Below are 26324 nucleotides of genomic sequence, written 5' to 3'. Positions count from 1 at the left end.
AGCGCTCATTTGCATGACAATAACCGGCTAMCAAAATGCCATGACCGGCACAGCCCTGCATCCGGTCTCCATATGTAGGAGCAAACCAAACAACCATCTCTCTCATCTCAACTTGGCATCCTGATGTCCCAAGCCCCCAAAAAAAGCGTGAAGGCTGGCCACACTCTTCCTTTGATCAACTCCAAGCAGTCAATGGCCTCGGATTAGCCTTGAGAGTATACTGCCACCTGGGGGTGTGGAGTGTGATCGTGATGTCTAAACTAAATGCAACATACAGTCTGATACTATGTCATTAATAAACTTTCTAGACACCTTTCACACCATGCTATTTTCATATTGACCATTTACAAATAAGCATAGGGTTGCCTTACCGTAAACAACATTTCTTATGAGTCTTATGAGTCTTATGAGAAATAGTGTTGATGTACTGAGGTTTCTTTTCATCCTACATTGTCTCAGGTGTGAAAGCACAGGTGAGATTTATGTGGAGCAAAACGGAAAAAATCTGCAAGGTTCCTTGAACGTTTTTCTTGGTGACAACCTCTGTGGTGTGTGCTGGGGCCCCGAGGGGACTTCAGAATCTGCTGGAGGCAGCAATGTATTTCCTCTCTGAAAAGCACCTTGGGGATCATCTGTTCACATTCCCAGGTTGCTGTGGCACATGCTTTATTAACTCCACAGTACACGCGCTACTTCCACTGTTCTGGCTCTGTGCTCTCCGACACAATGTGGCAGTTACTTCTTTTGTTCCATTGTTAAACCTTTATATGGTATGTATGAATAAAAACGATTGTGTTAATATCCTCTAACAAAGAATAAGAAGCATGTTGATTAGTGTGATTTTATTTGGCTCTTTGAATATACTGGGTAATTATGTMCTTAATTGCTGTTTTGTGTAAATACAGTATGTTAAGACACTGTAGTAAAATGTGGGTCTTAAAGTCCTTTACTGTGACTGAATGAAATATTGACAGCCTGTGCATCCATCCATCCATCCACGTGTTCACCACGACACCCTGGTGAGTTTAAACGTTGCTTGGCAGCGAGTGACACAGATACGGCGTGTAGGTCATGTGTCTCTCACCCCCCCCTTCCGGAACCTTCGGATAGCGGCGCTGCCTTGCCGAACGGCAAAGCACCGGGGCCTAGTGCTCGGCGTCGGACATGCCAGGTCGCCGCTGTGCCAATCTGTCCCGACCAAGCTGCAACCTGACGAGGAGTGCCATCAATCAGACACCTGGCATGGCGGTGTGTGTATGTGTCTGCCCTCGTCTCACACCACCCCAGTGTAATGCTGGGAAACACAAGGACACACGCTTTGTTGTTAAAACACTACAGCTGTCAGCCCTCCTAGTTCTGTTGTCTAGAGAACACAGGTAGTTATGTCATGTGGTTTGCATATTTGAAAGGTGGCATACAGTTGACTGTGCCACATACCACAATGCATCTGAGTGGTTATCAGGAAAGAAAATGAAAAGGAGAAAAAAATATGTTATGGTTTTGAGAAGCAGTAAAGGCTTCCATTGTTTACTTTTTAGAGGGGTAACATCAGTCTAATTTAATGATTACGATACACTTTACTGACTTATGCAGTGTGGTGCCTTGTTAATGTACAATTGTACAGATACATGTAAATATCTACTTCCTTTTCTTACATTTAAAAAGCTAACATCGCAATATGTACATAATGTACAGTACATAATGGATAATAGATAATATCCATTACATGACATTTACAATATCTATCTATCTTTACAGTACACAACCGGTCAAAAGTTCTAGAACACCTACTCATCCAAGGGTTTTTCTTTATTTTTACTATTTTCTACTTTGTAGAATTATAGTGAAGACATCAAAACTATGAAATAACACATGCAATCATTAACTATGAAATAACACATGCAATCATGTAGTAACCAAAACAGTGTTAAACAAATCAAAAAATATTTTATATTTGAGATTCTTCAAATAGCCACCCTGTCCCTTGATGACAGCTTTGCACACTCTCGGCATTCTCTCAACCAGCTTCACCTGGATTGTTTTTCCAACAGTCTTGAAGGAGTTCCCACATGTGCTGAGGACTTGTTGGCTGTTTTTCCTTCACTCTGCAGTCCGACTCATCCCAAACCATCTCAATTTGGTTGAGGTCGGGTGATTTTGGAGGCCAGGTCATCTGATGCAGCACTCGATCACTCTGCTTCTTGGTAAAATAGCACTTACACAGCCTGAAAAACAAATGATAGTCCCACTAAGCCCAAACCAGATGGGATGGCGTATCGCTGCACAATGCTGTGGTAGCCATGCTGGTTAAGTAAGCCTTGAATTCTAAATAAATCACAGATAGTGTCACCAGCAATGCACCCCCACACCATAACCCCGTGATATGCAACTTTTCAGGGAAGCTAGAAACCAATATACACAGGCAGTTAGAAAAGCCAAGGCTAGCTTTTTCAAGCAGAAATTTGCTTCCTGCAACACAAAYTCAAAAAAGTTCTGGRRCACTGTAAAGTMYATGGAGAATAAGAACACCTCCTCCCAGCTKCCMACTGCACTGAAGATAGGAAACACTGTCACCACYGAYAAATCCACTATAATTGAGAATTTCAATAAGCATTTTTCTACGGCTGGCCATGCTTTCCACCTGGCTACCCCTACCCCGGTCAACAGCACTGTACCCCCCACAGCTACTCGCCCAAGCCTTCCCCATTTCTCCTTCTCCCAAATCCAGTCAGCTGATGTTCTGATAGAGCTGCAAAATCTGGACCCCTACAAATCAGCCGGGCTAGATAATCTGGACCCTTTCTTTCTAAAATGATCTGCTGAAATTGTTGCCACCCCTATTACTAGCCTGTTCAACCTCTCTTTCGTGTCGTCTGAGATHCCCAAAGATTGGAAAGCAGCTGCGGTCATCCCCCTCTTCAAAGGGGGGGACACTCTTGACCCAAACTGCTACAGACCTATATCTATCCTACCCTGCATTTCTAAGGTCTTCGAAAGCCAAGTCAACAAACAGATTACCGGCCATTTCGAATCCCACCATACCTTCTCCGCTATGCAATCTGGTTTCAGAGCTGGTCATGGGTGCACCTCAGCCATGCTCAAGGTCCTAAACGATATCTTAACCGCCATCGGTTAAGTGCAGCCGTATTCATTGACCTGGCCAAGGCTTTCGACTCTGTCAATCACCACATCCTCATCGGCAGACTCGATAGCCTTGGCTTCTCAAATGATTACCTCGCCTGGTTCACCAACTACTTCTCTGATAGAGTTCAGTGTGTCAAATCGGAGGGTCTGTTGTCCGGGCCTCTGGCAGTCTCTATAGGGCTGCCACAAGGTTGAATTCTCGGCCGACTCTCTTTTCTGTATACATCAATGATGTCGCTCTTACTGCTGGTGAGTCTCTGATCCACCTCTACGCAGACGACACCATTCTGTATACCTCTGGCCCTTCTTTGGACACTGTGTTAACAACCCTCCAGGTGAGCTTCAATGCCATACAACTCTCCTTCTGTGGCCTCCAATTGCTCTTAAATACAAGTAAAACTAAATGCATGCTCTTCAACCGATCGCTGCCTGCACCTGCCCGCCTGTCCAACATCACTACTCTAGACGGCTCTGACTTAGAATATGTGGACAACTACAAATACCTAGGTGTCTGGTTAGACTGTAAACTCTCCTTCCAGACTCACATCAAACATCTCCAATCCAAAGTTAAATCTATAATTGGCTTCCTATTCCGCAACAAAGCATCCTTCAATCATGCTGCCAAACATACCCTTGTAAAACTGACCATCCTACCAATCCTCGAGTTTGGCGATGTAATTTACAAAATAACCTCCAATACCCTACTCAATAAATTGGATGCAGTCTATCACAGTGCCATCCGTTTTGTCACCAAACCCCATATACTACTCACCACTGCGACCTGTTGGCTCTCGTTGGTTGGCCCTCACTTCATACTCGTCGCCAAACCCACTGGCTCCAGGTCATCTACAAGACCCTGCTAGGTAAAGTCCCCCCATATCTCAGCTCGCTGGTCACCATAGCAGCACCCATCTGTAGCACGCGCTCCAGCAGGTATATCTCTCTGGTCACCCCCAAAACCAATTCTTCCTTTGGCCGCCTCTCCTTCCAGTTCTCTGCTGCCAATGACTGGAACAAACTACAAAAATCTCTGAAACTGGAAACACTTATCTCCCTCACTAGCTTTAAGCACCAGCTGTCAGAGCAGCTCACAGATTACTGCACCTGTACATAGCCCATCTATAATTTAGCCCAAACAACTACCTCTTTCCCTACTGTATTTATTTATTTACTTACTGTATTTATTTTGCTCCTTTGCACCCCATTATTTCTATTTGTACTTTGCACATTCTTCCACTGCAAATCAACCATTCCAGTGTTTTACTTGCTATATTGTATTTACTTCGCCACCATGGCCTTTTTTTTTTAATTTTTTGCCTTCACCTCCCTTATCTCACCTCACTTGCTCACATTGTATATAGACTTATTTTTCTACTGTATTATGTTTGTTTTACTCCATGTGTAACTCTGTGTTATTGTATGTGTCGAACTGCTTTGCTTTGTCTTGGCCAGGTCGCAATTGTAAATGAGAACTTGTTCTCAACTTGCCTACCTGGTTAAATAATGGTGAAATAAAAATATAAAAAATAACACCTCCTCCTCCATGCTTTAGAGTGGGAAATATACATGCGGAGATCATCCGTTCACCCACACCGCGTCTCACAAAGACACGACGGTCGGAACCAAAAATCTCCAATTTGGACTCCACAACAAAGGACTCCTCCACCGGTCTAATGTCCATTGCTTATGTTTCTTGGCCCAAGCAAGTATCTTCTTATTATTGGTGTCCTTTAGTAGTGGTTTCTTTGCAGCAATTTGACCATGAAGGCCTGATTTACACAGTCTCCTCTGATGTGTCTGTTACTTGAACTCTGTGATGCATTTATTTGGGCTGCAATTTCTGAGGCTGGTAACTCTAATGAACTTATCCTCTGCAGAGAGCCAGTTTCATCATAGCACATGAAGAAACTTGAAAAGTTCTTGAAATTCTCCGTATTGACTGACCTTCATGTCTGAAGGTAATGATGGACTGTTGTTTCTCTTTGCTTATTTGAGCTGTTCTCATCATAATATGGACTTGATCTTTTACCAAATAGGGCTATCTTCTGTATAACCAGGTGACTACCTCATGAATCTGGTTGAGAGAATGCCAAGAGTGTGCAAAGCTGTCATCAAGGCAAAGGGTGGCTATTTGAAGAATCTCAAATATAAAATGTATTCTGATTTGTTTAACACTTTTTTTTGGTTACTACATGATTCCATATGTGTTATTTCATAGTTTTGATGTCTTCACTATTAGAAAATAGTCAAAATAAAGTAAACCCCTTGAATGAGTAGGTGTTCTAAAACTTTTGACCGGTTGTGTGTGTGTGTGTGTGTGTGGTGTGTGTGTGTGTGTGTGTGTGTGTGTGGTGTGTGTGTGTGTGGTGTGTGTGTGTGTGTGTGTGTGTGTGTGTGTGTGTGTGTGTGTGTGTGTGTGTGTATATATACATATATATATATATATATATATATCTCTACTATCTATATGAATTTTTGGGGGGTAAATCCGCTTTAATATTGCAGATAGATTGTGGCTTCCATCAATGTAATTGTCTGCATCATTTCCAATCCCCCATATGATCTATTTGTGATTACAGACAAAGCCGTTTATATATTATTGAGCATTTTCCCTACTGTGCTAAAACCAGGAACTGTAGATATAAATGCTTTAGAGTTAAATCACAGGAGTGAGACCAAATCACATTGCTTGTGTTTACCAACATTGTACTGTAAATGTAGGTCAGATATGTGTAAGATTCACTCTCAACTTCTCCTCTCAGAGGAGCTACAGGTGTATAACAGCTCTGCCCCAGTCATCAGCTACATGCTACTCTCAATTTGGCCACAGATTAAAGGAGCACTGTGATGTTTTGAATTATTCATTTCAGAACCCATCATAATATGACTGGGTGTGTTCCAGTTTTACAGGCATAAAAACTAAAGAGCATAAGAACGTTTTCTTACACAAAAAAGAAAAGATTCCTGAAGTTGCAATATGAATTTTACAAATGTGATTATGAGGCTTTCTACTTATGATTTAACATGCAATCATGCAATGTTACATTTGAGTATGAACACAATACAGACACCTTCAGAGTCTAGGAACAATGTATAGCTAGCTAAGAATGTGCAGTCTAATATTTTGCATGGTCAGGCATATCATGACTTAAATGAATGTTGTAACTGTCGAGGAGATTGAGGGATTGTGCTGTGCCTGTACAGCACAAGAACAGCAAAGACACAACACCAGCTCTATATACGGTACAGCGAAGGCATTTTGTTTTGGACTTAATTGGGCTACGAGAAAGTTTCTGGCAACATTTGACATTGCAACTGTCGTTGTCAAAATACGGACGGTTCTAAGACCTTGTGTAACTGGTGGTGACACCGTGGTTATGTCAAAGTGGATTTAACTCAGGGAAGTGAACCAACTCTATCAAACATTTAACAGTCTAGCCTCCATGTTACAAACCTGTGTCAAATGCACACACCATCCCACATGTACTATAGTTGCTCGTTCAATTACCAAATATAATTAATTATATTTCGACGAAAGTTCCACACATTTGCACTTTCATTAGAAAGCCTGTAATCTTGGTCTCATTTTCTCTCGTTCCCTCATCCTTCCTTGGCTTGGAGACGGATTTCAACTACAGACTGTGCCGCTGGTACAGAGCAACGGGTCTAGAGAGCCAGCATAAGCTTGAGCAGCCCTCTGCTGCAGCAGTTAAGCCAGCCAGCCAGCCAGCCAGCCAGCCAGACAGACGGATGGCTGGGTAATCTATGCCCAATACCGTCTGCCCAGCAAAGAAGAATGCAATCCAAAACAATTCAGCTGTATTTCACCCAACTGATTTGGCTTATGGACAGTAGCGGTGCATAGGTCAAATCACTGGGGAAGCCAAAAAAAGGCATATTACAACCTATGTGTTGTGATGATTGCGTTGTTTGTTCTAAAACATGTTGGTTCATATGCCTTGACACTGTGATATATAGGCCTAAGGCCAAGACAATAAGAAGACACAGTGGCAGAATAAATTCAACCACATCCTTGTTTCATCACAAAACCGGAGAGCAACATCTGCCCAGTGAAGTCCACAAAACATGCAACAAAGAGTTAGATGACCTACAGCATGGTCAAGCGAGTTCATATTTTCAGATTACTAAACAACTATTGATTTCCAACCATGGAGAGATAACGCTAGTCGTAAAGAAAACAGGCCGTGCCTCTACTATTCCAGCACAATTTCATCAAGTTTTTTTCTGTAAATAACATTTGGCTTTGGGGTGATGTAATTGGTCTGAAGCCAAATCCAAACTGGCTTCCCTTTACACTTTATTTTGGTGCGCCAGGACCATTCACAGTTGAGCTCACTGAGTTTCTTTTATCAAGGCAGGCCAAATGCTTGCTGGGTTCCCTTGTATTCAATGCTACGGGCGGCAACAATATAATATWATTTTTGACCAGACAATATCAAATAGTTAGCCTTCACATACAGAGACAGAGGGGCGCAGTTTCGCTCTCTCAGATGCTTTCTCTGCTCTTGCGAATGATAGGAAAATGACAAAGCACAGAGGCCAAAGATACATTATTTTATACAATGTTGTTTTTTAAATATTGGGGAATTTCCCTTAGTATCCATGAATACACAACACTGCTTATGAAATTCAAATTCATATGATCAGGATTGGGTTGTTTTCTCATGGAAATGATTTGGATTGATGTATGAGGGACATTGTGTGCAGTTCAGTATGAGAGAACAAATGTTCACTACTCCTCAGTTTTTGATGTGGCATTCTGTGATTTTCTTTAGTCATTTTGATGATGATGGGTCAAGGTAGTAATGCAGGATTCGCACAATAAACTCCACAGTCTTTCTGCATAGCCGATGGGTATGTAGAAATCTCTAACGGAGTCTGTTAAGTAACAAAAGCATTTCCTACATTTCCCAGTTGACAAAACGGAAATCCATTATTGATGAATGCAATTAATCTCGATGTCTAACACATCTGATGTTGTGTTCTCATACATAACCTCAAAGGAGCCGAGACGTTCTTCTTCGTTGCAGCTTTGACTCGGACTCCAAGACTTTGATGAGCAACCCCGTGTTGCTCTTTGAACTTTATCTTTATCTCCATATCTCAAGGTCAAACAGCAAACTAGTGGGCTGACACAAGACCTGGAGCCAGGGGGGGGGGTCAGAAAAAACAGTAGCCACAGTTGTATTCATGGAAGAGAGAACTGAAGAAAGCATGCATTATACAGATCGTCATTGTAAACAAAAATGTGTTCTTAATTGACTTACCTGTATCAATGAAGGTGGGGAAAAAATGCCTTTAAAGGATGTCTTGTCTTACGCTCTTAGAAAACAGGATTCAAAAAGGGTTTCCCCATAGGAGAACCTTTTTGGTTCCATGTAAAATCCTTTTGTGTTCCGTGTAGAACCCTCTGTGGAAACGGTTCTACATGGAACCCAAAATGGTTTTACCTGGAACCAAAAAAAGCTGAAGAACATTTTAAGGTTCTACACGAAACCAAAATATAAATGCAACATGTAATGTATTGGTCCCATATTTCATGAGCTGAATTACAAGATCCCAGAAATGTTCCATACAAAGAAAAAGCTTATGTCTCTCAAATGTTGTCCACAAATTTGTTTACATCCCCATTAGTGAACATTTCTCCTTTGCTAAGATAATCCATCCACCTGACAGGTGTGGAATATCAAGAAGCTGATTATATGGCGTGATCATTACATGGGTGCACCTTCAATAAATCAATCAAATTTATTTATAAAGCCCTTCTTACATCAGCTGATGTCACAAAGTGCTGTAGAGAAACCCAGCCTAAAACCCCAAACAGCAAGCAATGCAGGTGTAGAAGCACGGTGGCTAGGAAAAACTCCCTAGAAAGGCCAGAACCTAGGAAGAAACCTAGAGAGGAACCAGGCTATGAGGGGTGGCCAGTCCTCTTCTGGCTGTGTCGTTTGGAGATTATAACAGAACATGGCCAAGATGTTCAAATGTTAATAGATGACCAACAGGGTCAAATAATAATAATCAGTGGTTGTGGAGGGTGCAACAGGTCAGCAGCTCAGGAGTAAATGTCAGTTGGCTTTTCACAGCCGATCATTCAGAGTATCTCTACCGCTCCTGCKGTCTCTAGAGAGTTGAAAACAGCAGGTCTGGGACAGGTAGCACGTCCGGTGAACAGGTCAGGGTTCCATAGCCGAACAGTTGAACAGAACAGTTGAAACTGGAGCAGCAGCACGACCAGGTGGACTGGGGACAGCAAGGAGTCATCAGGCCAGATAGTCCTGAGGCAAGGTCCTAGGGCTCAGGTCCTCCGAGAGAGAGAAAGAAAGAGAGAGTGAATTAGAGATAGCATACTTAAATTCCCACAGGACATCGGATAAGACAGGAGAAATACTCCAGATATAACAGACTGACCCTCGTCCGCCGACACAAACTATTGCAACATAAATACTGGAGGCTGAGACAGGAGGGGTCGGGAGACACTGTGGACCCGTCCGATGATACCCCCAGACAGAGCCAAACAGGCAGGATGTAACCCCACCCACTTTGCCAAAGCAATCCAATCATCAACTTACCATCCCGAGACAAGGCCAAGTATAGCCCACAAAGATCTCCTCCACGGCACAACCCAAGGGGGGGGGGGGGCAACCTTGTGCTGGGGACAATACAAGGCCACTCTAAAATGTTCCGTTTTGTCACACAACATAATGACACGGATGTCTCAAGTTTTGAGGGAGTGTGAAAATGGCATGCTCACTGCAGGAATGTCCACCAGAGCTGTTGCCAGATAATTGAGTGTCCATTTCTGTACCATTAGCCAGCTCCAACGTCATTTTAGAAAATTTGGCAGCACGTCCAACCAGCCTCACAACTGCACACCACATATATGGCATCGTGTGGGCGAGTGGTTGGCTGACGTCAACGTTGTGAACAGAGTAACCCATTGTTGCAGTGGCATTATGGTATGAGCAGGCATAAGCTTGGACAACGAACACAATTGCATTTTATCGATGGCAATTTTAATGCACAGAGACACCGCGACGAGATCCTGAGACCCATTATCGCGCCATTCATCCGCTGCCATCATCAAATGTTCCAGCATGATAATGCACTGCCCCATATCGCAAGGATCTGTACACAATTCCTGGAAGCTGAAAATCTCCCAGTTCTTCCATGGCCTGCGTACTCACCAGACATGTTACCCATTGAGCACGTTTGGGATGCTCTGGAATGACGTGTACGACAGCGTCTTCCAGTTCCGGCCAATATCCTGCAACTTCCCACAGCCATTGAAGATGATTTGGACAACATTCAACAGCCTGATCAACTCTATGCGAAGGAGATGTGTCGCACTGCATGAGGCAAATGTTGGTCACACAAGATACTGACTGGTTTTCTGATGTATGCCCCTCTCTCTTTTTTTAAGGTATCTGTGACTAACGGATGCATATCTGTATTCCCAGTCATGTGAAATCCATAGATTAGGGCCTAATGAATTTATTCCAATTGGCTGATTTCCTTATATGAACTATAACTCAGTAGAATTGTTGAAATTGTTGCATGTTGCAGTTATGTTTTTGTTCAGTGTACTGTAGATAATAGACTATTAGAAAAAAGGTGCAAACCTACTGTTGATGTGACGGAGTAGTCTGGCCAAATCTGGCCCAATTTGATAGGACCACAGTGGAGACGGCTGCGCTCTACTTCTTCAAATTAATTAGTTATCAGACCATCGGTGATGGCATAGAGGGTTAACACTTGTGGAATCCACATGGGACATTGTGTTTCCCATGGTGTACACACCATGAAGAAACATCAACTAATTAATCTCCTTTACTGTCCACACACAGTCCAAACACCAGTGCGTGTGAATGTCAGTAAACAGACATCTGAGACAACAGCCACGATGGTGGTTGGTATTAAATACCGGATACCATCAACTGCCACAGTGCCCTTGAGCAAGACACTTAACCCCTTTAATTCATCCAGGGGCCCGGTACCTTGACTGACCCTGTACTCCAAACCCTCTAACCTCATTGTGTGTATGTATTTTTAATACTTGTATTTTATTTAACCTTTATTTTATTGGGAGTCATACTGAGACCAAGATATGTTTTACAGATGAGCCCTGAATCACAGAAAATACACACATCAAAATATAAATGCAAGCAGAAAGAAAAACATGGTCCTAAAAAACAAACACATTTATTGTGGTGATTGACTCCGCTGACGCCAGGTCAGCGGAGTCAATCACCACCTTCCGGAGACACCTGAAACCCCACCTCTTTAAGGAATACCTAGGATAGGACAAAGTAATCCTTCTAACCCCCCCCCCCTTAGAAGAGTTAGATGCACTATTGTAAAGTGGTTGTTCCACTGGATATCATAAGGTGAATGCACCAATTTGTAAGTCGCTCTGGATAAGAGCGTCTGCTAAATGACTTAAATGTAAATCAGTAAAAGGGCTTCATAAATAATAACATAGCAATGACATCAAAGAGGGCCAACCAACCTTCTGACAGGGAATGCAGTGATGAGTACAAACATTTTGGAGGCATTTGAATGACCCAAACCTCCGTTTCAATTTCCTGTGGACAGTCAAAGAAATTTTCATCACCACTGCTCATAACAAAAGAGTGCCATTAAAAGTGCAATTATTCTAGACAGCACGACACATCACATTTTTCTCAGGGCCATTTTATCCACATACAGTGGCTTGCGGAAGTATTCACCCCTTTGGCTATTTTCCTATTTTGTTGCCTTACAACCTGGAATTAAAATAGATTTTGGGGGGGTTTGTATCAATTGATTTACACATCATGCCTACCACTTTGAAGATGCAAAATATTTTTTTATGTGAAACAAACAAGAAATGAAACGGAAAACTTCACCGTGCATAACTATTCACCCCCCCAAAGTCAATAATTTGTAGAGCCACCTTTTGCAGCAATTAAAGCTGCAAGTCTCTTGGGGTATGTCTCTATAAGCTTGGCACATCTAGCCACTGTGATTTTTGCCCATTCTTCAAGGCAAAACTGCTCCAGCTCCTTCAAGTTGGATGGGTTCTGCTGGTTTACAAAAATCTTTAAGTCATACCACAGATTCTCAATTGGATTGAGGTCTGGGCTTTGACTAGGCCATTCCAATACATTTTAATGTTTCCCCTTAAACCACTCGAGTTTTACAATAGCAGTATGCATAAGGTCATTGTCCTGCTGGAATGGTGAATCTCCGTCTCAGTCTCAAATCTCTGGAAGACTGTAACAGGTTTCCCTCAAGAATTTCCCTGTATTTAGCACCATCCATCATTCCTTCAGTTCTGAGCAGTTTCCCAGTCCCTGCCGATGAAAAACTTGGGGTGTTGAGATGTGTTGGGTTTGCGCCGAACATGGCGTTTTCCTTGATGGCCATAAAGTTCAATTTACGTCTCATCTGACGAGAGTACCTTCTTCCATATGTTTGGGGAGTCTCCCACATGGCTTTCGGCAAACACCAAACGTGTTTCCTTATTTTTTCTTTAAGCAATGGCCTTTTTCTAGCCACTCTTCCATAAAGCCCAGCTCTGTGGAATGTACAGTTTAATGTGGTCCTATGGACAGATACTCCCATCTCCGCTGTGGAGCTTTGCAGCTCCTTCAGGGTTATCTTTGGTCTCTTTGTTGCCTCTCTGATTAATGCCCTCCTTGCCTGGTCCATGAGTTTTGGTGGGTGGCCCTCTCTTGGCAGGTTTGTTGTGGTGCCGTATTCTTTCAATTTTTTTATTAAGGACTTAATGGTGTTCCGTGTGATATTCAAAGTTTTGGGGRAAAAAAATGAATTTTTGTAAGAACCCAACTCTGATCTGTACCTCTCCACAACATTATCCCTGACCTGTTTGGAGAGCTCCTTGGTCTACATGGTGCCACTTGCTTGATGGTGCCTTTGCTTAGTGGCGTTGTATGGGGCCTTTCAGAACAGGTATAAACAGTTGAAGTCGGAAGTTTACATTTGCTTAGGTGAAAAACTCGTTTTTCAACCTTTCCTCAAATTTCTTGTTAACAAACTATATTGTTTTGTCAAGTCGGTTAGGACATCTACTTTGTGCATGACACAATTMATTTATCCAACAATTGTTTACAGACAGATTATTTCACTTGTAATTCACTGTATCACAATTCCAGTGTGTCAGAAATGTACATACACTAAGTTGACTGTGGCTTTAGAAGCCATGACATAGGCTAATAGGCTAATTGACATCATTTGAGTCAATTGGAGGTGTACCTGTGGATGTATTTCAAGGCCTACCTTCAAACTCAGTGCCTCTTTGATTGACATCATGGGAAAATCAAAAGAAATCGGCCAAAACCTCTGAAAAAAAATTGTAGACCTCCAAAACTCTGGTTCATCCTTGGGAGCAATTTCCAAACACCTAAAGGTACCACGTTCATCTGTACAAACAATAGTACGCAAGTATAAACACCATGGGACCACGCAGCCGTCATACCGCTCAGGAAGGAGACACGTTCTGTCTCCTAGAGATGAACGTACTTTGGTGCGAAAAGTGCAAATCAATCCCAGAAGAACAGCAAAGGACCCTGTGAAGATGCTGGAGGAAACAGGTACAAAAGTATCTACTGTATATCCACGGTCAAACGAGTCTTATATCGACACAACCTGAAAGGCTGCTCAGCAAGGAAGAAGCCACTGCTACAAAACTGCCATAAAAAGCCAGACTACGATTTGCAACTGCACATGGGGACAAAGATCATACTTTTTGGAGAAATGTCCTCTGGTCTGATGAAACAAAAATTGAACTGTTTGGCCATTAAGACCTTCATTATGTTTGGAGGAAAATGGGGAGGCTTACAAGCCGAAGAACACCATTCCAACTGTGAAGCACGGGGTGGCAGCATCATGTTGTGGGGGTGCTTTGACTGGTGCACTTCACAACATAGATGGCATCATGAGGCAGGAAAATGATGTGGATATATTGAAGCAACATCTCAAGACATCAGTCAGGAAGTTAACGCTTGGTCACAAATGGGTCTTCCAAATGGACAATGACCCCAAGCATACTTCCAAAGTTCTGGCAACATGGATTAAGGACAATAAAGTCAAGGTATTGGAGTGGCAATCACAAAGCCCTGACCTCAATCCCATAGACAATTTGTGGGCAGAACTGAAAAATCGTGTGCAAGCAAGGAGGCCTACAAACCTGACTCAGTTACAACAGCTCGGTCAGGAGGAATGGGTCAACATTCACCCAACTTATTGTGGGAAGCTTGTGGAAGGCTACCCGAAATGTTTGACCCACGTTAAACAATTTAAAGACAATGCTACCAAATACTAATTGAGTGTATGTAAACTTCTGACCCACTGGGAATGTGATGAAAGAACTAAAAGCTGAAATAAATAATTCTCTACTATTATTCTGACATTTCACATTGTTAAAATGAAGTGGTGATCCTAACTGACCTAAGATAGGGAMTTTTTTACTAGGATTACATGTCGGGAATTGTGAAAAATTTAGTTTAAATTTATTTGACTAAGATGTATGTAAACTTTTGACTTCCACTGTATATACACACATCTGAGATCATGTGACAGATCATGTGACACTTAGATTGCACACAGGTGGACTTTTCTTAACTAATTATGTTACTTCAGAAGGTATTTGGTTGCACAAGATCTTATTTAGAGGCTTCATGGAAAGGTGGATGAATACATATGCACGCATCCCTTTTCCTTTTTAGATTTTTTAGATTTKTTTKAAATAAGTAATTTTTTTKCATTTCACTTCACCAATTTGGACTATTTTGTGTCTGCCCATTACATGAAATCCAAATAAAAATCGATTTAATTTACAGGTTGTAATGCAACAAAATAGGAAAAACACCAAGGGGTATGAAAACTTTTGCAAGGCACTGTATGTGAGGAAAGGATATTGTGACATCATTTCTTCTTCATCTCTGTATGTTAACAGGGCAACAAAGCATTTCCTACACTACACTTCTGACTCACCATCTTTCACTCTGCGTGGGGAAAAACAAAGACACACTCAGATACACTATGCTATTTAATTAAAGAACACTGCTTCTCTTTTGTTTCAATGGCAGCGTTGGGGTTTATGGTGTATGTAAATGTACATGTGTCACAGCCCAAAGCAGTTGACTTCTGGTTGTCTGGTTGGCTTTATGATGTTTGAGTGCAGCTGCTCCCAGGGATTCTGTACGAGATCTTATGACTGTCTATATACAGTTCTACCAATGCAGACTGCCTCGAGGAGTCTCTAATATTAGAGGATAACAGTACCATGGTCCTACCTCATGTCTAGCATCAGTGTGTTTGCCAGTTGTGACCAGAGGCTTTGAGTGGAGAACAATATATTTTTGTTCGTGTAAGAAAATGGTTCAATTGCAAAGGATGGTTGAACAAGGAAGTAATGATATAGGTTAACAATTTATTTAGCCACAGCCCATTGAATATGTCTGCTGTACACTGTAAAAAAAAAAGAGTCGTTTTTACAGTAATTTACTGGCAGCCAGCTATGTAAATTACTGTAAAAAACGTACAATATGTTATAATAAATTCCAAAAAACATTGGTTTAACAGTACATTACAATAGTTTATACTGTTCCTTTTTTATGGTAACGTTACAGGCAACTGGCTTGCCAGTAAGTTACCGTAAGAACAACAGGATTTATTTTACAGTGTAGCTTAACCGAAGCATAGATCATTATCACGTCATGTTAGACTTTGTTGACATTTGTATCATAATGACATGATTTTAGATACAGTGCCTTGCAAAAGGTTTCATTCTCCTTGGCGTTTTTCCTATTTTGTTGCATTACAACCTGCAATTTAAATAGATTTYTATTTGGATTTCTTGTAACGGACATACACAAAATAGTTCAGATTGGTATAGTGAAATAAAATAAAAAAACATGTTTTGAAAAATTCAAAAGAATCTAAAACGGAGTGGTGCGTGCATATGTATTCACCCCCTTTTCTATGAAGCCTCTAAATAAGATCTGGTGCAACCAATTACCTTCAGGAGTCACATAATTAGTTAGTTTGCACACAGGTGGGCCTTATTTAAGTGTCACATGATCTGTCATATGATCTCAGTATATATACTGTCTATACCTGTTCTGAAAGGCCCCAGAGCCTTGTGGTGGCATTTTTCTGCTTTACCAAATGAGGAGAGTTACAAACTTCACACACCAGTCAGAGTTATACTTAAACTACAYATTTTTAATAAGAGCTTTGCAATAGCTTTTTTGACTTTCAATGATGCAATATCTCTAATGAACCATTGAAAAGTACCAACAGAAAAGTACAAAAATCTTTTATAGCCAAGATACACCCCTCTCAACTTACACTGACGAAACACAGATCTTAGGAACAGTTCACAAAGAAATAATTTTTCTTGAGAAAGGAGAATCCCTTAGCCAGATAACATTCGCTATAAATTATCGTTCAGTTTGGTCCCTCAGACGAGGTTCTAATCTCGTTSCTGGTACTTCATAGTACAAAAAMACCAACTCATCCAATGGCATATATCAATTATTAACTCTAGATACTCCCATCTCAAGTAAACCCCCTCTTGACCCCACTCCTGGACAAGCTCACTGAGGGGAGTTAGCCTCTAGGTCATACACTATCCCAGCATAAGTGCAACATCAGAGAGGACATACAATGTTTACAGACACTGCCATACACCTCCCCCCAATGGGAAAAGKAGGGAGTGACTGGCGCACAGACATTGTGGAGACAAGTAATTGGTTCCCCATTAATCACGCYATCCCTTCACATGGTTTAAGAATAGGTAAAGACACATTCACATATGAAGACAATGTTCCATTCTGTCCTCTTCCCTTTCTGATATTCTGCATACCACCAGGGACATGTGAAAGACAAGCCTGACCTCTCCCCTCTCTGGGCCCTAAGTGACTGAGCCCTAGCTGAGGGAAAAGTGCAATTGCCAACACTATAGTCCAAAAGGATACATTCTAATGACAAGCATCTCACACAAGCATATTATGCAAATAAAACATCTTAATTATCTATGTTACCCAACTAATTCTGATTCATCCGCCACAGTCTGAAACACCAATAAGCAAGGGGCACCACCAAGCAAGCGGCACAAAGTAGAGGTCCAAACCGACTTGCCAAAACGATAGTTTGTTTAACAAGAAATTTGAAAAGAGGTTGAAAAACGAGTTTTAATGACTCCAACCTAAGTGAATGTAAACTTCCGACTTCAACTGTACAGTATATACCTGTTCTGAAAGGCCCCAGAGTCTACAACACCACTAAGCAAGGGCACCATCAAGTAAGCGACACCATGAAGAMCAAGGAGCTCTCCAAACAGGTCAGGGGAAGAGTTGGGGAGAAGTACAGATCCGAGTTGGGTTATAAAACATTATAAAAAACTTTGAATATCACACGGAGCACCATGAAATCCATTAATGAAACAATGGAAAGAATATGGCACCACAACAAACCCTGGTACCTGCCAAGAGAGGGCCACCCACCAAAACTCACAGACCAGGCAAGGAGGGCATTAATCCGAGAGGCAACAAAGAGACCAAAGTTAACCCTGAAGGAGCTGCAAAGCTCCACAGCAGAGATGGGAGTATCTGTCCATAGGACCACATGAAACTGTACACTCCACAGAGCTGGGCTTTATGGAAGAGTGGCCAGAAAAAAGCCATTGCTTAAAGAAAAAAAAAGAAAACACGTTTGATGTTTGCCAAACGCCATGTGGGAGACTCCCCAAACATATGGAAGAAGGTACTCTAGTCAGATGAGACGTAAATTGAACTTTTTGGCCATCAAGGAAAACGCCATGTCTGGCGCAAACCCATCATGCTGTGGGGATGTTTTTCATCGGCAGGGACTGGGAAACTGGTCAGAACTGAAGGAATGATGGATGGCGCTAAATACAGTGAAATTCTTGAGGGAAACCTGTTACAGTCTTCCAGAGATTTGAGACTGGGAGAGAAGTTCACCATTCCAGCAGGACAATGACCCTAAGCATACTGCTAATGCAACACTCGACTGGTTTAAGGGGAAACATTTAAATGTCTTGGAATGGCCTAGTCAAAGCCCAGACCTCAATCCAATTGAGAATCTGTGGTATGACTTAAAAATTGTTGTACACCAGCGGAACCCATCCAACTTGAAGGAGCTGGAGCAGTTTTGCCTTGAAGAATGGGCAAAAATCCCAGTGGCTAGATGTGCCAAGCTTATAGAGACATACTCCAAGAGACTTTCAGCTGTAATTGCTGCAAAAGGTGGCTCTACAAAGTATTGACTTTGGGGGGGGATAGTTATGTACGGTCAAGTTTTCATTTTTTTGGTTTAATTTCTTGTTTGTTTCACAAAAAATATTTTGCATCTTCAAAGTGGCAGGCATGTTGTGTAAATCAAATGATACAAACCCCCCAAAAATCTATTTTAATTCCAGGTTGTAAGGCAACAAAATAGAAAAATAGCCATGGGGGTGAATACTTTCGCAAGCCACTGTATGCTAAATTTGTCACGCCCTGATCTGTTTCACCTGTCTTTGTGATTGTCTCCACCCCCCTCCAGGTGTCTACCACACTATCCCCTCTGTATTTATACCTGTGTTTTCTGTCTGTCTGTGGCCAGCTCACCTTGTTTGTTCAATCCTACCAGCGTTGTGTCTCAGCGCCTGCTTTTTTCAGTTTCTCTTTTCTCGTCCTCCTGGTTTTTGACCCTTGCCTGTCCTGACCCTGTACCCGCCCGCCTGACCACTCTGCCTGTCCCTGACCCTGAGCCTGAGCCTGCCTGCCGTCCTGTACCTTTGCTCCAACTCTGGATTACCGACCTCTGCCTGACCTGACCCTGAGCCTGCCTGTCGTCCTGTACCTACTCTGGATTATCGACCCCTGCCTGCCTTGACCTGTCGTTTGCCTGCCCCTGTTGTTACAATAAACATTGTTACTTCACACAGCCTGMACTTGGGTCTTACCTTGGTACCTGATGAATGTACTCCAATGAATTGCTTGATTAAAACATCAGTAACATTTTAATGAAAGCATCAAGATGAGAGGAATTACAGAATAGAAATCAATGATCATGAATTGTGCTATTCCATTGCAAATGCATAGCACATGAGGATCATAGACTTGAGCCTAGATTACATCAACAACCACTGCAAAGTTTCCTTTTTTAGACCGCAGAGATGGGAAACTTTGATGGGGGTAGGGGTCACAAAAMATCTGAACTCATGAGGGGCCACCTTGTGTTTTCTACTTTTCTAACCAGCAACAGTAARTTGAAACCCCAACTGAGTTCCTAAAAAAGTTGCCAATCCCTGCCATATGGTATATGAATACTCAAAATGTAACACTACTGACTGACCTTTCATACTGTTTGCAATTAAAACTCCTCTTYATCAGAAACAATGTACTTAATATACTGATATATACTTCATAACGCACAGGGGACATAAGCTCAGGTCCATTTCAGTAACAAAAACACTGTTCGGGACTGTCAAGTGTTTTACAATGATATTAGAGTGCAGCTTTGCCACAGGATCTCAACCTTTTGTCCTTATGAATCCTTAATGCACACTCACCTCTGCCCCTGTAACATCATAAACAATGGCAGTAGAACTCCACCATGACATAGACTATTTAACCTTCCTTAGCCCGGCCACCTGGCAARTAGTGAGATCTCTTTCCATGCCAACACCTGAGTCATTCCCGAATACCCATCTGTCTGATGGTTTCAGTTTTGGATGTTTTCTGCCACTAAGTACCCTTTCTCTCCTTTGCCAGACTTCTGTATATCTGAAATGTCTCACAGTTTCAGGTTGGGCAGTTTTCCACAACCAAGTACCCTGGCCCTCATATACCCAACTTTTTTATCTCTGAAATGTGTCTCAGTGTCTCTGTTCAAGAACCCCACTTCACCAGATAACAGCTGGGTTTTCTGCGACTTGAAACCATCCTCTACATCATTGCTATCTGATCTACAGTATCTATCCCTCGGATCCCCACTGGATTACTTCTTTATCATGTTCCTCTCTGGAATACCGGACAAACAGTCCCAGCAGCACCTAGAAGAATAGAGGGAGGAGAGAGAGAATAGAGAGAGGGGGAGAAGAGAAAAGTAATTAAGGAGACTGGGGACTTCTCGCAATAAATCAGTGAGTGTGTGGGCCCTGTCAGTCTCCGGGCTCTTTTTATTGGTCACACAGGATTGCCCTGTATTAGTCACACAGAGGTCTCAGTAGAGCTCCATCAATAACACAGGGGAACAGGGCCAAAGGGAGAGCTGGAGCAGAGACCGCCACCACCGTGGTGGATGTGGCAGCCAGAGAAAGAGTGAGAGCTGAGTGAGAAAGGGGGCTGGTGAGTGTCGAAACGAAGGTACATGCACAGGTACTGGTTTAATGAAAGGGAGAAAGAGCCAGGGAGAGCCATCATTAGCCACATAGGCCCACCTAATGATCAGCGGCGGTCTGAGGGATGAATCATTTGCCCACTGGAGCCCCTGCAGAGGCTCCATCCCCACTCCAACATGAGGTTCATTATTGATGGTGCGACTGTAGCCTGTGATGTCTGGCTACATTAAGAMGCAAYGGGGGCTCCGTGCTWCTGTTACAGAGTCACAGAGCTCGCCCTGCCAGGGTTAAGTACATCCAGCCTATTAAAAGGAAAGAGACATGAGCGGCGAACAGAAAGAGAGATGGGGGTTGCTAGATAGCAGATAACAATAGATCGTTGCTAGTGACAGATCATAAGAGTTCCTCATWGCCCGTGATCAGTAGATGGCTTCAGCCGCTGACAGRAGAGCGTTCGGGAGAATGGCCAAGCGTCATAACAGCCTSTGAAATTCCTACSTCAAAGGGAAAGCTGGGGAGCTTCAAGRTTGGCCATGCTTTAAAGGCTTAAGCTCTGCTGGTTCCTACTCTCACTGGATGCTGTCCCTAGATTCCTTTTCTGCCACTTGAAAGAATAGCAGTAAGGTATTGCACCAACCAGGTAGCTAGAATAGCTCCCCTCTCAAGGGGGGAAATGCATTCCACAAAACCAATAATGCTCCAACTGGTATATTTGAGAAATTGCCACTACTCTATTTGAGCTCAATGGCAGAGCCATAAACTCAACATGATTCATCCTCCATATCTGATTTTACAATCTAATCTACTTACTTTCATTACTAGGCTATAGGATCTGAAGCTATTGCCCCATAGCTTTTAAAGGGAATGGGTTTGATGATATGAGAGACCCACACAAGACTATACAGTGCCTTCAGAAAGTATTCATACCCCTTGACCAAATTTTGTTGTGTTACAGCTTAAATTCAAAATGGATTAAATTGGTGTATTTCTCACCTCATCTACACACAATACCCCATAATGACAAGGTGAAAACACGTTTTTAGACATTTTTGCTTATTTATTGAAAATTAAATGCGGAAATATATAATTTACACAAGTTTTCACACCCCTGAGTCAATACTTTGTAGAAGCACCTTTGTCAGCGATGACAGCTGTGAGTCTTTCTGGGTAATTCTCTAAGAGCTTTCCACACCTGGATTGTGCAAGATTATTATTTTCTAAATTCTTCAAGCTCTGTCAAATTGATTGTTGACAGTGCTCAAGTTGTAAATCGTGAGGTGACAAAGTGAGTATGAGAGGTGGGGTGATCTGTGGGGGCTCTGAGGTACCGGAACGGATTACACCTGTATAATAAAGCAGTGCATGCATATCATTGCATTTGCGTAGTGGCAGAGGGCAGTAGAATAGAAATTGAAAATGATGTCATGGCTTTAGAAGCTTCTGATAGGCTAATTGACATCATTTGAGTCAATTGGAGGTGTACCTGTGGATGTATTTCAARGCCTACCTTCAAACTCAGTGCCTCTTTGCTTGACATCATGGGAAAATCAAAAGAAATCAGCCAAGACCTCAGATACAAAATGTAGACCTCCACAAGTCTGGTTCATCCTTGGGAGCAATTTACAAACGCCTGAAGGTACCACGATCATCTGTATAAACAATGGTACGCAAGTATAAACACCATGGGACCACTCAGCCGTCATACCGCTCAGGAAGGAGACACGTTCTGTCTCCTCGAGATGAACATACTTTTGTGCGAAAAGTGCAAATCAATCCCAGATCAACAGCAAAGGACCTTGTGAAGATGCTGGAGGAAACAGGTACAAAGGTATCTATATCCACGGTTAAACAAGTCCTTTATCGACGTAACCTGAAAGGCCACTCAGCAAGGAAGAAGCCACTGCTCCAAAACCGCCATAAAAAAGCCACACTACGGTTTGCAACTGCACATGGTGACAAAGATCGTACATTTCTGAGAAATGTCCTCTGGTCTGATGAAACAAAAATAGAACTGTTTGGCCATAATGACCATCGGGGGAGGCTTGCAAGCCAAAGAACACAATCCCAACCGTGAAGCACGGGGGTGGCAGCATCATTGGGGTGGCAGCATCAGGAGTGACCGGTGCACATCACAAAATAGACGGCACCATGAGGAAGACATTTATGTGGATATACTGAAGCAACATCTCAAGACATCAGTCARGAAGTTAAAGCTTGGTCTCAAATGGGTCTTCCAAATGGACAATGACCACAAGCAAACTTCCAAAGTTGTGGCAAAATGGATTAAGGACAACAAAGTCAAGGTTGTTGGAGTGGCCATCACAAAGCCCTGACCTCAATCCTAAAGAAAATTTGTGGGCAGAACTGAAAAAGCTTGTGCGAGCAAGTAGGCCTAAAAACCTGACTCAGTTACAACAGTTCTGTCAGGAGGAATGGGCCAAAATTCACCCAACTTATTGTGGGAAGTTTGTGGGAGGCTACCCAAAACGTTTGACCCAAGTTAACAATTTAAAGTCAATGCTACCAAATACTAATTGAGTGTATGTAAACTTCTGACCCACTGGGAATGTGATGAAAGAAATAAAAGCTGAAATAAATCACACTCTACTTTTTTTCTGACATTTCACATTCTTAAAATAAAGTGGTGATCCTAACTGACCTAAGACAGGGAATTTTTACTAGGATTAAATGTCAGGAATTGTGAAAAACTGAATATAAATGTATTAGTCTAAGGTGTAAGTAAACTTCTGACTTCAACTTGTGGTGTGTGGATACCCATAGCAGTGCGTGGGTAAAATCACTGGGGAAGCCAAGCCAGGATAAAAAAGCCATATTACAACCTGCTGTATGTGTTGTGATAATTGCTTTGTTTGCTCTATAACCTGCTAGTTCATATGCCTTGACACTGTGATATATAGGCCTGTCGTGTCTTTGCGATCGTTAAATTGAAGACTTATAGTTTTTATCATAGATTCCTGTAATTAGGGATTACGCGATCACTTGAGTAATAACGTAATTAATTAACTATGAATTCAGGGCACCAGGGAAAGTTATTATATTACAAAGTTATAATTTCCCAATATAACCTTTCAGATATTTTCATATCTGATCAATGGTCTTCTAATTAATGATTTATTTACTCTACCTTACGTCAGTCTCATTCCAAACGTCGTAAATCGTTGATCTGCACGAACCCAGTCTTCACTATGAGTCATCCATACATCAATTGTCTTAAATCATTTATTTATTACTAACTAATTAATTCACAGAAATGCATAAACAAACAAACAAACTTAAATAGTTACATGAAATGATAGGAGAAAATATGCCCTAGTGCGCCTAAACCGGCATGGCGGCGTTAGACAAAGGGAAAGTTGCGTTCGACTAAGAATTCACTACAGAGTCCATAATTATAACAATTGACATGCTAATCCTTACACATGAACGCTCACTCATTCGGGAACAATTGCAATCAATATATATATAGTTACGTTCAGTGTGTGTGTCGCCTTGGTCGTTGGAGAGAAGTTCGTTTTGGTTGTGGATTGTTCAGAGTGTCATTCGTTATAGAATGGATGTTTCGGCGGTTGTCTTTCTTCGCGTTCAATGATACCGAATTCCTAGCTGCAGACTAGTAATTAATATCAAAGACTTGTTATGATTCGTATAAGAGTTTTAACCACGTGGTATAGAAAGTAATTCTACTCAACCTTCGTTCTCCTCCTTGGAGGATAAACATGGTCTGGGGTAATTTCTTAAGAGTTGGCTTTTATTCAGATAGCAGAGAGGGGTGGTCCCATGGTCTCTGACCCATACTGGGCTCAGGGCGGTCCTTGGATTTAGTTCAAATCAAAAAGGTATTTCTATTTTTCTTAATTAAACAGTCCAAAATCCTATTACACAATTATACAAACAGTATCATACTCACTCATTCATTTTATACAACAAACAGATGTAAACCTCATATTTGAGGTTATTATATAAACAGCGGTATGGTAATGTGGTCCCACAGTCTCACGTGAGTTTCCCACGTGGTGACAAATGGACCGGTTCATAGCTGGACTGTCCACCGATCTTTCATACTTTTGCAGGAATATGAAATATGTTCGTACCCCAAGTTCTGTGAGGTGGAAGAGAATTCCTTTGTCCTGAAAGTTTACCCTCTGTCTAATACTGTTTGTGGTGGGGAGATTCTCAGGAATTTACGACATCTCTCTGTGATCACCGCATGGGTTGTGGTGGAAAGGGAGAGGCAGGGAGAGGGGGATGGGGTTTGCAGTACCCAAGCAAGCAACATCATGACAGGCCTAAGAAGACACAGTGGCAGAATAAATTCAACCAGGTATTTGTTTCATCACATAACCAGAGAGCAACATCTGTCCAGTGAAGTCCACAAAATATATTGCATGTAACAAACAGTTACATGACCTACAGCATGGTCAAGCAAGTTCATGTTTCTGACATTGTCGGACTCCTAAACAACTATTGATTTAGAACCACAGAGAGTAACTGCAAGTTGCAAAGAAAACAGGCACTGGCTCCGCTATTCCAGCAACATTTCAAATTCAACATAATCTAATCACCTATGCTTAGTCTAATACAGTGGCAACTAAACAACAAAACACGATTTAGTCCAATCAATGTAAGCTAAATATGATGTGGATGTCCATGTTACTGATATCTGTGTATGTGTGTGCCTGCATGTAGAAAAACATGTTGACTCACCCTACTCGTAGCAAAAAGCCAATGCCATCCACCTCTTTCATGTTGCCTAAATGGTCAATCTGTCATACAGTACACACTTTTAGTTTTTGTTGACCTACACTACCTGGCTAAAATGTTTGCTAGCTAGCCTAACTTCCTTTCATGGGCAATGATACACCAGGCTAGCTAGTTAACATTAGCCTACTACATCTAGCAACATGTTGAACTACCATCCTCTCAGGCCAAGGGCGCAATGTTTGAATGTATGGTTTGATCAGAATCACCGTTATAAATATTGGCCAGTGTCAAACCACAATTCCAAATCCCTATGTCTAGCCATGGCTAATTTAGGAAAGGGAGGACAACAACACAACGAGATGCAACACTTAAAGTTTTTATTTCTGTAAATGACGTTTGGCATGTGATGTGATGTGATGTGAAGCCAAATCCAAACTGGCTTTCCTCGACTCTTTTAGATTTTTTTTTTTGGTGTGCCAGGTCCATTCACAGCTGAGCTTACTCAGTTTAGCTCAACGCTGATTGGCCATTATTTAATACTATTTCTATATTATTATAGTATTATTATACTATTATTAGTAGTATTGGATAGAAAACACTCTGAAGTTTCTAAAACTGTTTGAATTATGTCTGTGAGTATAACAGAACTCATATGGCAGGCAAAAACCTGAGAAGAAATCCAAACAGGAAGTGGAAACTCTGAGGTTGGTCGATTTTCAACCAAGATCCCATTGAAATCACAGCGAGATATGGATGAGTTTGCACTTCCTACGGCTTCCACTAGATGTCAACAGTCTGTAGAACCTTGTCTGATGCCTCTACTGTGAAGGGGGGCCGAATGAGAGGGGAATTAGTCAGGTCTACCATGACCTGACCATTCTTTGACCATGCGCGTTCACACGAGGGAGCTCTGTTCCATCGCTCATCTGAAGTCAATGTAATTCTCCGGTTGGAACGTTATTCAAGATTTATGTTAAAAACATTCTAAAGATTGATTCAATACATCGTTTGACATGTTTCTACGGACTGTTACGGAACTTTTGGACATTTCGTCAGGTTTTAGTGAACGCGCCTCCCTGAC

The 26324-nt window shown here is 41.9% G+C and overlaps 1 long non-coding RNA gene across 1 annotated transcript; it reads right to left on the bottom strand.

The window, feature by feature from the left end:
• Window positions 1-827: 827 nt before the first annotated feature.
• LOC139023179 (uncharacterized) lies at window positions 828-24250 on the bottom strand. The gene is made up of 3 exons (XR_011474323.1): window positions 24013-24250; window positions 2032-2225; window positions 828-1294 (listed from the first exon to the last, which is right to left on the bottom strand). It is a non-coding gene; the product is annotated as an uncharacterized lncRNA (long non-coding RNA).
• Between the last annotated feature and the right edge of the window lie 2074 nt (window positions 24251-26324).

This window comes from Salvelinus sp. IW2-2015, linkage group LG27, assembly GCF_002910315.2.
Source record: "Salvelinus sp. IW2-2015 linkage group LG27, ASM291031v2, whole genome shotgun sequence".
Lineage (NCBI taxonomy): Eukaryota > Metazoa > Chordata > Actinopteri > Salmoniformes > Salmonidae > Salvelinus > Salvelinus sp. IW2-2015.
Note: the sequence above shows the minus strand (reverse complement) of the source record. Positions and strands in the feature narration are given on the sequence as shown.